Source organism: Oncorhynchus masou, chromosome 23 (genome assembly GCF_036934945.1).
Source record: "Oncorhynchus masou masou isolate Uvic2021 chromosome 23, UVic_Omas_1.1, whole genome shotgun sequence".
Taxonomy (NCBI): Eukaryota; Metazoa; Chordata; class Actinopteri; order Salmoniformes; family Salmonidae; genus Oncorhynchus; species Oncorhynchus masou.
The window spans coordinates 39,053,899-39,066,927 of NC_088234.1; the positions used below are offsets into that span (position 1 = coordinate 39,053,899).

A 13,029-nucleotide genomic window follows, 5' to 3' on the forward strand; every position below is an offset into this window, starting at 1 on the left:
CGTTCCTGGTGTAACTCGGGCAGTTGTTGTTGCGATCCTGTACCTGTCCCGCAGGTGTGATGTTCGGATGTACCGATCCTGTGCAGGTGTTGTTACACATGGTCTGCCACTGCGAGGACAATCAGCTGTCCTTCATGTCTCCCTGTAGCGCTGTCTTAGGCATCTCACAATACAGAAATTGCAATTTATTGCCCTGGCCACATCTGCATTCCTCATGCCTCCTTGCAGCATGCCTAAGGCATGTTCACGCAGATGAGCAGGGACCCTGGGCATCTTTCTTTTGGTGTTTTTCAGGGTCAGTAGAAAGGCCTCTCTAGTGTCCTACGTTTTCATAACTCTGACCTTAATTGCCTACCGTCTTGTAAGCTGTTAGTGTCTTAACTTAATTGTTTATGGTTCATTGAACAAGCATGGGAAACAGTGTTTAAACCCTATACAAATGAAGATCTGTGAAGCTATTTGGATTTTCACGAATTATCTTTGAAAGACAGGGTCCTGATAAAGGGAAGTTTATTTTTTATAAACATATAAACATCTTCTGGCGTGTTCATGTGAGAGGATCAGAGTTCACACTTTCACAAGGCTGAATGGAGATCAGGCATCACATTTTTACATCAACCCTCGGATCTCTCCCACCGGCATTCCCTCCCTCTCTTCGTTCATTCCTCCTTCACCCTCTCTCTCTCCCTCTCTCTCTCTCTCTCTGACAACAGTAAGATAGGAAATCAAACCTACCCGTATGTTATTTAGATGTAACCTAAACTAAGGATCATGAAACCATGGGTAACCATACCGGTGTTGTAAGACCTGAGCCAACCACACATTAAAGAACTGCTTGTCCACCATTGTCCTGTCTAACCCTGGTAGTTATGGTTATTGTTCATACACCAACGGCTGGCATTCTGGACAGAAACCTGAGAGGACATATATCACTGTCTAGTTGGGAAGGAGGACATTCTGCTTTTTCACATTCTCTCTCTAATTCTGCATTTCTCGCTCCCTCTTTCTGTCTCTCTCTCACACAGAGGCCACTCACAGCCTAGTGAATGCTGACGGACTAGATAAGTTGCATTGAATTGTGAAAACTGTTACAGAGTAACAACGAGGTGTGAACCACTTAAGAGTGTCTTAGGATAGGATTCGAACAGAGAGTGGATCAGTCCGTATTTACAGTTGGGTTCAGAAATGTAAAGTTCTTAAAATGTTAAATTACTGCTCCTTGCCTGGCACATAATAACAGACAAATGTCAGTGTTCTCAACAAACATAAAACCAAAACATGCGCAAACAAGGGTTGAAATACTAAGCAGCAATAATACCTCCAATCCTGATTGGATAGAAGCCATGATCAGAGAGACTATCGCTATCCAATCCGTGCATAGCAACCTGAGAGCTCTCTGATCTAAGACGAGTTTCACCTGGGCAAAGGTCAATGACTGATTAACGTGTGTGTGTGTGTGTGTGTGTGCGTGCGTGCGTGCGTGTGTGTGTGTATACCTGAGGGACCTTCACTGTTGTTTGTCAAACAGAATCAATAATGAAATGTACTGTCGTGACAAAGGAGATGGACAATCAGATTCTGTCAGTGAGACAAACTACAGTGGAGTATTGTCCACAGGCCTACGCTGTTACTCTGCTCTGTGCTTTCTGGGTTAACCATAAGTGTATGAGTCACTTTCATCTGACTACAGTAGTTAACCATTGACAGCCTGACCCACAACACACCAAAGGCATTCCCATGAACACACTTACTGGCTAACGGCGCCGCCAGTTTCTATGGTAAAAGAGCGCTGGTTGGCTCTAATGTTTAACCTCATCACATCCCTATAGGCACACATGCTCAAATCTTTGGGGAGAGTTAGGAGGAAAGCAAACAGTGCATTTCCTGATGGAAACTAATCTCAGTTAAGCTAGAAATAAAATATTGCCTAATGTTTACGTAGTCTGTTCACAAGAGATTAGTTGGCAACAGAAGAAGAATTATAATACAATTCCCCTATAGCTCTATACCATTTTCACTCTGCAAATTGGAGGAAGCCCATGTATTTGTATGGGATGTACATAATGGCTACACACAACTGGCTAGGTCAATATGAGGTCAGTATGATATATAGACTGCTGTAGAAAAGGAGCGCTGTCAGACTAGGCTATGTCCAAAATGGCACAATATTCCCTTTATAGTGCACTTGTTTTGTTTTTTGACTATGGCACCCTGCTCCCTTTGTATACTGTAGTACACTACTTTTTACCAGACAAATTCAGCCCTAGACTGACCTTTGGGGAAGGAGTTGGGCTGGACGGTGTGGAGGAAGGACTGGACCACCCCGGACATGAAGCCTGTGTCTGCTCCTGGGACTGACTGGTACTGGGGCTGGCTCAGGTTCAAGGGAGTGACTCTCATAGGACAGGAGTCAGCGGGAGGCTGGGCCAAGCTGGAACCCAGGAACAGTGCCCCAATCCAGGCCAACACCACCCTGACGCAGCCCCCCAACCTCCAAACTCTCCTATATGCTCCCATCACTGCAGCTGGAGACAGGGCCGGAGGGTGTGCTAGGGTAAGGATGGAGAAATTCGTGTGGAGCAATCAACTTATGGCACAATCTCAGTATTGCTGGGCCTGCAAACGCACAGAGCAGAGAGAGACTGGGGTGAGGGTGGAAACACACACGGATACAGAGGAGAAAGTCAAGAAAAACACAGAAGTAATGAGATTGTTGTGAAAAAGTGCAGGCACTGGAAAGGAAATGTATTGTATAGTAAAGTATTGTATAATAAAGTATTGTATAGTAAAGTATTGTAGAATAAAGTATTGTATAGCAATTGTAAGAAATCCAGCCTTGAAGGAAACCATAAACGTGATAACAAGGGAAACGTTCTCTAATGATCCCTAATGATCTGTAAACATTCGGCACAACATCCTTCTAGAGACCATATGTCTATCTTAGGCTCTACCATAGTACATGCCATTTCACAGACGGGTCGTTCTTGCATTGTGCTGGCATTTGTGTCCCTTGCCTATGCAACCATGAAAAACACATTAAAATGACAAATAGTTACACATCACACGTTTTTGTTTATATTGAATATATCAATGATAAAAACATACTGTAAAACTTTGTTTACGCATTGTTTAAAGTTTTTAGGGTTAGAAAATTGGCTTGTCCCAGTAGGGACGTGTAGAGTTGTAGAGAGATGTTTTGGGGGATTTAGAGATATCTATTATTTTGAATGCTAGAAAGTGAAACAAAAGTATTTCATATATTGTATAGATCAATAAAAACGAAGGCGGCTATTACAATACCAATGTTTTACTAGTATAATGTCTGTCCCCCAGTTCTATGTCATTGGCGTTAGCACCTTGAAAATCATTCCCTCCAATAGCAAACTGTTATCGGGGGAAGGGTCGATTTTAAAGAAAATTATTTTCTAATCACACCCTTTTAGTAGGTCATAAATTTGAGGATTCCATTTATAATTTGGTGTCTAAATGTGTCACTTGAATGTGAAAAAGCACTTGATGTTACTCAATTTAAATGAAGGGAAATTATTACATTGTGAGCAAAATTATTAATCATATCGCTTAAGTAAATGATTTTCAAACTGCTAATGACCTTAGATTTGCCCATCTGTGGCCTCCGTTTAAGAAAATGCTCAATAACCTCCATTTTTTTTTTCATTGGTGAAACCATCATTGGTGTAACCATCATTGGTGTTACCATCATTGGTGTTACCATCATTGGTGTTACTACTCCTACTGGTGGCACAATATTATCACAATGGTCAAAATTATTAAAAGTCATTAACCCCTTACACTCGTGGAAATTTGTCTAGAGCATATGAATAGGGCCAAATTGAAATGTTCTTTTAAAAGAAGAACTCTAAAAAGCATTTGCATAACCATGGTATCAATTGAAAGAGAACACTTTGAAGATTATGGGGAAATTGTCCAACTAAAGGCGAGGACACAACAGTTCACCTGACAAGACTGAATCCAAACATTACACTATGATTTTATGTGCATTTGACATTTATTGTCATTTTCACAGCATTTGTCAACAATGAAATCTGAAAATACTCTGGAAACATTCAGTAACATAATATTATTCATAGGAATTTTGGAGAAATTGCAAGCTAAACCACCCCCCCTCCCCCACATTACAATGGTTTGAATGAGAGGTTAAACTGTTGTCTCTAAGTGTCACGTTCTGACCTTTATTTCCTTTGTCTTGTCATTATTTAGTATGGTCAGGGTGTGAGTTGGGGTGGGCAGTCTGTTTGTTTTTCTATGATTTGGGTATTTCTATGTTTCGGCCAAGTATGGTTCTCAATCAGAGGCAGGTGTCATTCGTTGTCTCTGATTGAGAATCATATTTAGGTAGCCTGGGTTTCACTGTGTGTTGGTAGGTGATTGTTCGTCTCTGTGTTTGTTTTCACCAGATATGCTGTTTAGGTTTTCTCACATTTATTGTTTTTTTGTTAGTTTAGTCATGTATAGTGTCTTTATTAAAGTACCATGAATAGCCACCACGCTGCGTTTTGGTCCGCCTCTCCTTCACCTCAAGAAAACCGTTACACTAAGTGGCCAAACACCTTTCCAAACTGTGCACAGTTAAGTCATGTAAATGTACTTTTATGACAAAAGGAAAGAGCCTTTAACTATAAAGTGCTACTTTTTGTTTTATCTCTCCTAGCTTTAACATTGAGGAGCTGTAGCAAGTTTTTTGTTTGGAAAACAGCCCTGCGTCCCACGTCACACAATTACTGTTGTTGTTTACGCAAACCCAAAACCTTCCAATATAAATCACAATCTGGGTCAGGTGGGCATAATTTGAAAGTTTATTCTAATGCCAACATGGCTAGCTAAATTATAGAATACGATCTTGCAGTGTTAGGCTTTCAAAAGGCACTTCAGACAAACATATTGTAATTTTGGTGCGCATAGAATGGAGTTTTGAGTGCATTCAATTGAGTGTTCCGAGGCAAGTTTTCTTCACCATACTACAAACATAGGCTCTTTATTTTCAGGACAACCCAGGTTATAACGCATGTCCTCCTTGTATCTGTGGATCAAATATAGCAAGAGATGTTTTCAAATATGAAATGTGGAATGCAAATTTGGACTCGTGGGTGTGTGGTTTGCTTGTATGACAACAAAGTGATATTTATTTAAATCCTCAACGCCTCATCTTTCAGAACACAGGCTTCTCTTGGTTTACAGCATTTCCCTGACTCGGACAACAACAAATGTGCAAATGTAGCCCAATTAGCGGGAGGGATGAGGGCATCTTCTTGTTGTGTTCTGTGTTCAAGTTAACGGCTATTAGTCAAAACTAATGAAGCACTGTCGTGGAGAACCTGAGCTCTGACATCACGTATAGCATGTTACTGTACACCCACTGCGTTCAAATGTAGTAGTTTATCAATGACAAAATCGGCCATTTTCAACCCCTATATGGGATGACAGAGGCTGTGAGTGGAAAGAGCTACGCTGCCATATTAGTTTATTTAGAATAGGAAGATGTACCTAGATTTGTAAATTCTTTACACATTTCCAATACCAAATGACACCACAATTCAAGAACCACCCAGATGCATTTACAGTAACTCGTGCATACATTTAACTTACGGGTGGTCCCGGGAATCGAAACCACCCATGCTCTACCAACTGAGCTACCACTGATAAGGTTATCAAAGTCTTTAAAGACCTGAGTTTTGATCAATTAACCACCAACACATAATACATTACTTGAATCATGCAATTCCACATCCTCTTCCTAAATCAATAAAGATGATACACATAAAACCCTGAGACAGATCACCAAAAACATTAAAAATTCCATAATGCAAAACCACACCCACAACACACTATTCTGAGTCAGAAAATCGGTAATGTTCATAGAGAAACAAAAGACTGGCCCAACAGATCCATAGATGATGCAATCTCAATTGCTCTCCACACTGCCCTCACCCACCTAGAATACCTATGAGAGAATGCTGTTCATTGACTACAGTTTAGCATTCAAAACCATTGTCCCCTCCAAGTATCTCTAAAAGTATTGATGTTCATCAGTCCAGAGACAGGAACAGCGTCAGCAAACGTATAAAAAGACAAAAACAATACAATGAGGCAGCGGGGAACAGAGGTGGGGAACTGACAAACATAAGGGAGGAAAAAACACAGATTATAAGTGAGTCCAGGTGAGCCCAATTTCGCTGATGCGTGTGAAGACGGAAGGCAGATGTGTGTGATGGATGCCAACCTGGTGACCTCAAGCGCCAGGGGAAGGGAAGAGCAGGAGCAGACATGACAGGTTGGAGTCATTAAAACTCGTTTTTGAACGACTCCACAAATGTCTTGTTAACAAACTATAGTTTTAGCAAGTCAGTTAGGACATCTACTTTGTGCATGACGCAAGTAATTTTTCCAATAATTGTTTAGACAGATTATTTCACTTTTAATTCACTGTATCACAATTCCAGTGAGTCAGAAGTTTACATACACTAAGTTGAATGTGCCTTTAAACAGCTTGGAAAATTCCAGAAAATTATGTAATGGCTTTAGAAGCTTCTGTTAGGCTAATTGACATAATGAGTCAATTGGAGGTGTACTTGTGGATGTATTTCAAGGCCTACCTTCAAACTCAGTGCCTCTTTGCTTGACATCATTAGAAACATTTTAAAAATCAGCCAAGACCTCAGAAGAAAAAGAAATGTAGACCTCCATAAGTCTGGTTCCTCCTTGGGAGCAATTTCCAAACGCCTGAATGTACCACGTTCATCTGTACAAACAGTACGCAAGTATAAACACCATGGGACCATGCAGCCGTTATACCGCTCAGGAAGGAGACGAGTTCTGTCTACTTGAGATGAACGTACTTTGGTGAGAAAAGTGCAAATCAATCCCAGAACAGCAGTAAAGGACCTTGTGAAGATGCTGGAGGAAACAAGTACAAAAGTATCTATATCCACAGTAAAAACGAGTCCTATATCAACATAACCTGGAAGGCCGCTCAGCAAGGAAGAAGCCACTGCTAGAAAACCGCCATAGAAAAGCCTATGGTTTGCAACTGCACATGGGGACAAAGATCATACTTTTTGGAGAAATGTCCTCTGGTCTGATGAAACAAAAATAGAACTATTTTGCCATAATGACCATCATTATGTTTGGAGGAGAAAGGGGGAGGCTTGCAAGCTGAAGAACACCATCCCAACCGTGGCAGCATCATGTTGTGGGGTGCTTTGCTGCAGGAGGGACTGGTGCACTTCACAAAATAGATGGCATCATGAGGAGGTACAATTATGTGGATATATTGAAGTAACATCTCAAGACATCAGTCAGGAAGTAAAAGCTTGGTCGCAAATGGGTCTTCCAAATGGACATTGACCCCAAGCATACTTCCAAAGTTGTGGCAGAAATAGCTTAAGGACAACAAAGGCAAGGTATTGGAGTGGCCATCACAAAGCCCTGAACTCAATTCTATAGAAAATTTGTTGACAGAATTGAAAAAGCATGTGAGAGCAAGGAGGCCTACAACCCTGACTCAGTTACACCAGCGCTGTCAGAGGGAATGGGCCAAAATTCACCCAACTTATTGTGTGAAGCTTGTAGAAGGCTAACCGAAACATTTGACCCTAGTTAAACATTTTAAAGTCAATTCTACCAAATTGAGTGTATGTAATTGAGTGTATGTAGACTTCTGATCCACTGGGAATGTGATGTAATACATAAAATCTGAAATAAATCATTCTCTCTACTATTATTCTGACATTTCACATTCTTAAAATAAAGTGGTGATCCTAACTGACCTAAGACGGGATTTTTACTAGGATCAAATGTCAGGAATTGTGAAAAACTAAGTTTAAATGTATTTGGCTAAGGTGTATGTAAACTTCCGACGTCAACTGTACATTGTTATTGATTATTGATTATTGATTTTTAGTTTGCAAGAAAGGCATTTCACTGTATTTGTGCATGTGACATGTGGATGGGGGCAAGCACGCCCCCATCCACATCAACAGGGCTGCAGTAGAGCAGGTTGAGAAGTTCCTCGGTGTCCAAATCACTAAAGACTTTAAATGGTCCAAACACACAAAGTTGTGAAGAAGGCGAGACAGAACCTCTTCCGCCCTCAGGACGTTGAAAGAGTTTTGCATGGGCCCTCAAATCCTCAAAAAGTTCTACAGCTGTACCATTGAGAGCATCACTGCCTTGTATGGCAATAGCACCGCCCTCGATTACATCGCACGACAGAGGGTGGTGCGGACAGCCCAGTACATCACTTGGTCCGAGCTCCCAGCAATCCAGGACCTCTGTATCAGGCCCGGAAAATTGATAGACTCCAACCACCCAAGCCACAGACTATTCTCTCTACTTCCGCACTGCAAGCGGTACCAGTGCATCAACTACCAGGCTGTTGAACGGCTTCTATCCCCAAGCAATAAGACTGATAAATAGCTAACAAAATAGCTACACGGATTATCGGAGTTTACCTTGTATCTTCATTGACCTTATATTCTTTTTTTTGCTCTGTCTCTATGCACACTCACAGAGCTCTACACACACTCACTCCATCATCATCTTCTCACTCACACACCATGAACATACATTAATACTGACTCTACACGCCCGCATAGCCACTCACATACAAGCTGCTGCTACTCTGTTTATCTTATACCCTGTTGCCTAGTCACCTTACCCCTATTCACATCTACCTCCATCATTACAGTATCCCTGCACATTGTAAATACGGTATTCGAACGGACCCTGTATATAGTATGCTTATTTACTTACATATTTCTTCTTATTTCTCGTTTTTTTTTTTTTTTTATAGTATTACGTTGTTATTGATTATTGCATTGTTGGGTTTTGAGTTTGCAAGAAAGGCGTTTCACTGTATTTGTGCATGTGACATAAAAAAAACTTGACCTTGATCCTGCTTACTAAGATTGTGACTGAACATACCGGTATTCTGTTTGTAAAGTAAAGAGAAACGCTTTTACTGGTTTTGCATGAGCTCAAACACAGTATTGCAATGTCATTGTTTGTCCAACAAGTTTCAGTACATTATATTTATTTATACAATGGGAGGGTCTTTTCCTGAATGCCGATTGGTTAAAACCGCATTTGAGCCGGTGTCTATGCCACAAGTTACCACCTGCTAAATCTATAACGTTAAAATACCTATTTACTCTGTTCCATCTGACTGCGCAATCCACTGTCTCATCAGCCCAGTCGGGAAATGTATAAACTTAATCTCCACTATTAAGAGCATCTAGACATTTTCTCACATTTCTTTCAGACTAATATTTAGCTGTCAACAGTGGAGTATATTGCTGTCTGTCTATCAGACATTTGCAACATTGGTTCAATATTCCAATTCGATCTCCAGCTGTCCCATAGTAATGAACATGACAGACAGGCAGGCCGCATTTCTCAGCCAGTCGAAAACATGAATCAGCTGGCATCATTTTTATGGATATATTTACAAAGAAATGTCAATTGAAAAAAAGCTCAAAGAAACGAAGTGCAGCTAGCTTGCAGTTTTTCCAGCTTCAGTTTGAAGTGATTGTGTTAGCTGTGTTGTTGGCTAGCTCCTCTGAACAACAGTGTCCTGACGAGAGAGCACCGTTTCTATGCCAGGTGAAATTGTTATGGAAGTATTCAAAAAATTTCACTAGAAAACAGCTTAAACAAATGCAGCTACTGATGTTATTCTAGCTGTTTGACATGGCTGTAAGTTATCCATAGTTTGCTAGCTAGCAAGCAAGGGATAAGAACGTTGCCAGCCAGTATGGACTGGGTGTTTTTGTTCCATAGATACAGAACAAAAAGACTGAACGACCGGGTCGTTGTGTCTCTGACAACCGAACTGATAGAACAAACGACCAGCCGGCTTGGGTAGCAACCCTAGATTTGTTTGTCGGGACTATATCTTGTGGAAAGGATGAAATAGTATGAATAAATTCAAATATTTTTAATATACACATGTCAATCATTATTTGAATATGTCGGTAACCGTTGACAATGCCCTTGGAGTCAGTGTTTGGAGGAATAGAGTCGGGCCTAACAACACCCGTGCCAATACATCTTCCAAACACCGGCTTTTCTGGCATTGTCACTTGATTACACAGTACTAGGACAACGGAAAGAGAGAGAAAATAGATGGAGAGAGAACATAGGTAGGGAGAGAGAGTAAGAAATAAAGAATAAAAGAAAGCAAGAGAGAAAGTACAGACTGAAAAGCTCTCACTCACCTCCCACAGTGTTAACAGAGTTCTGTTGAGAGTAGAGCAGAGAGAGAGAGCAGGATGATAGGCTCCTTTGTACACTACACACACAGTCCTATTGGAACACAGAACACACAGTCAACCAGTCCTGGAGACCAACACTCTCCAACTACCGCTACTTCAGCTGTATATAACTACTCCATAGCTCTTCTATAGAAAAGTGGCTTTATTAATTACAACAGCAGACTCGTACAGCTACCTCAACAACCTTAACTACTGCTATTGCCTATGGGTGTTTACCTCAGTATCTCTGGGAGCTAACTGCAGAGCTGTTAGCCTACTTTCCCTGTCCCTGTATGAGGAGAAGGGGAGTGTTTTGAGGAGAAGAGGAGACAGATAACTGGAGAGTGAGAGGACAGGAAAGAAGAGGAAAGAAAGTAGAGTGTGTTGGAGACTAGAGAGGATAGTGACATCGGAGAGAGGAAGGGACCGAAAACAGGACTTTACCTGTTGTTCCTTCAGTCGAGTCAGGAAAGAGGTGAACCAGTAGAGCTGGAGCGTAAAGAATATAGTCCAGGTGAGTGAGTGTGCGTGTCTGGTCTCTGCCCTGGTCTCCCCACTAGTGTGTTAGTATGTGTGTCCCCGGTGAGAGGGAGTATGTATTAATCCCTTCCTTGATCAATCTGATAGGGTCGACAACTGCTCTGGTGAAGGTCAAGTTGACTGCCTCTCTCCCTGCCTGCCTGCCTGTGAAATACTGGCACTGAGAATAGAGGGAGGGAAGAAGGGATTGGAGGAGGGAGAAAGGAAGGGTTTTAACTGGACAAGAGCAAGAGAGAGAAGTGGGAAGGTGGGGGGAGGGTGGGAGCAAAACAAATACTTTGAGGAGGGGGTGGTCACTTAGCAGCAGTGGTGTAAAGTGCTTAAGTAAAAAGTATAATTTATCACTCGAAGTGTGTTTATCATTGTAACTTGATTTCCTGAAGATGTGTCTAATAAAGGGGTGGGTCACACAAAGCCACACAATATGTATACCTTCATTTGTAACACATAAATATGCCATTATAAATGCTTATAAATGCTTCATCAATTATTGTAAATGTTATAAAGGCGTAAGACTTGTGCGTAATGCTTAAAGGCCTACTTTAAATAAGTAGTTAACTAAAACATGTCCAGAATTCTGTCAAAAGCATGGAGTTAAGGGAAACTCCCTTCTTAATTTTTTTTTTAAATGCTAAGAAAGCAGCTGTCTGAACTTCAGATCCTTCTCTTGGAGCAGAAAATGGATGCACCTTCCCATCTTACCCAAGCAGAAAAAAACATGTTTTTTCATGATACTTATTATAAAGTGTTACCCATTCACTCATTCATTCAACAGGCTAAAAAATAAGACAAAGGGTTTGGAATATATATTTTCTCTGATGAAATACCACCACAAATTCACATCACCAGTGATAAGGTGCTTATACGTGTAACAACACAGCCCAAATATGCAGGTAGTGACTAGCGGAACATAGGCAGGTAAAAATGCAGAGGAAATGAGGGCCGGGTTTCAGGAAGTTCGATTAAAATAGTACATTAAAAACTATGTGAGTTACCTTTGAAGGTCATTCATTTGTCTTGTAAATATTAACAAACAATATACTCAGTCATTTCAGTGATAACCTTTAAATGACAAGACTATTGTTATGTGAGGAGATGGAGTAGGAATGCATAATATTGAGAACCCAGAACCAAATCCCACATGCCTGCTGGCTAGCTACCGGATTTGGTTACTCATATGGCTGTAACTTACTTGTTTGTTTTAACAGTCTGTCACCAGAGACTACAATGTACACTGCCCTGTGCTGAAAATAGTACTGTATGGGATATCCTAGGGGGGAATATTACACAAAAGATTCCCTCTTATCATAAACATGAATGTTAGACGGCAAGTAGCCTAGTGGTTAGAGCGTTGTGCCAGTAACCAAAAGGTTGATGTATCGAATCCCCGAGCTGACATGGTAAAAATGTGTCTTTCTGAACAAGGCAGTTAACCCACTGTTCCCCGGTACGGCGTCATTGTACATAAGATTATGTTCTTAATTGACTTGCCTAGTTAAATAAAGGTTACATTTAAAAATAAATGTTAAAGGCCCAATGCAAAAAAATTATATCAATATCACACAAAAGGGAAAGCCAGCCGAAAGCTGCCCAGTGAGCCTACCAGATGAGCTTCCTGCATTTTATGCTCGCTTCGAGGCAAGTAACACTGAAGCATGCATGAGAGCACCAGCTGTTCAGGGCGACGGTGTGATCACGCTCTCCGTAGCCGATGTGAACAGGTCAATAATCACAAGGCCGCGGGGCAAGACGGTGTACTCAGAGCATACGCAAACCAATTGACAAGTATCTTCACTGACCTTTTCAACCTGTCCCTAACTGTATTACCTATATGTTTCAAGCAAACCGCCATAGTCCTGGTGCCCAAGAAAGCGAAGGTAACCTGCCTAAATGACTACCGCCCCGCAGCACTCATGTCGGTAGCCATGTAGTGCTTTGAAAGGCTGGTCATGACTCACATCTACACCATCATCCCGGAAACCCTAGACCCACTACAATTTGCATACCGCCCCCAACAGATCCACAGATGAAGCAGTCTCAATCGCACTCCACACTGCTCTTTCCCACCTGGACAATAGGAATACCTTTATGAGAATGCTGTTCATTGACTACAGCACATCAGAGACCTGGCAGTTTGGTGCCAGGATAACAACCTCTCCCTCAACGTGATCAAGACAAAGGAGATGATTGTGGACTATAG

At 41.3% G+C, this 13,029-nt stretch overlaps 1 pseudogene; it reads right to left on the reverse strand.

Annotated features, from left to right (window-relative positions):
* The window catches only part of LOC135510804 (prominin-1-A-like), a 32,471-nt pseudogene extending 21,489 nt beyond the window's left edge, over window positions 1–10,982 (reverse strand).
* Between the last annotated feature and the right edge of the window lie 2,047 nt (window positions 10,983–13,029).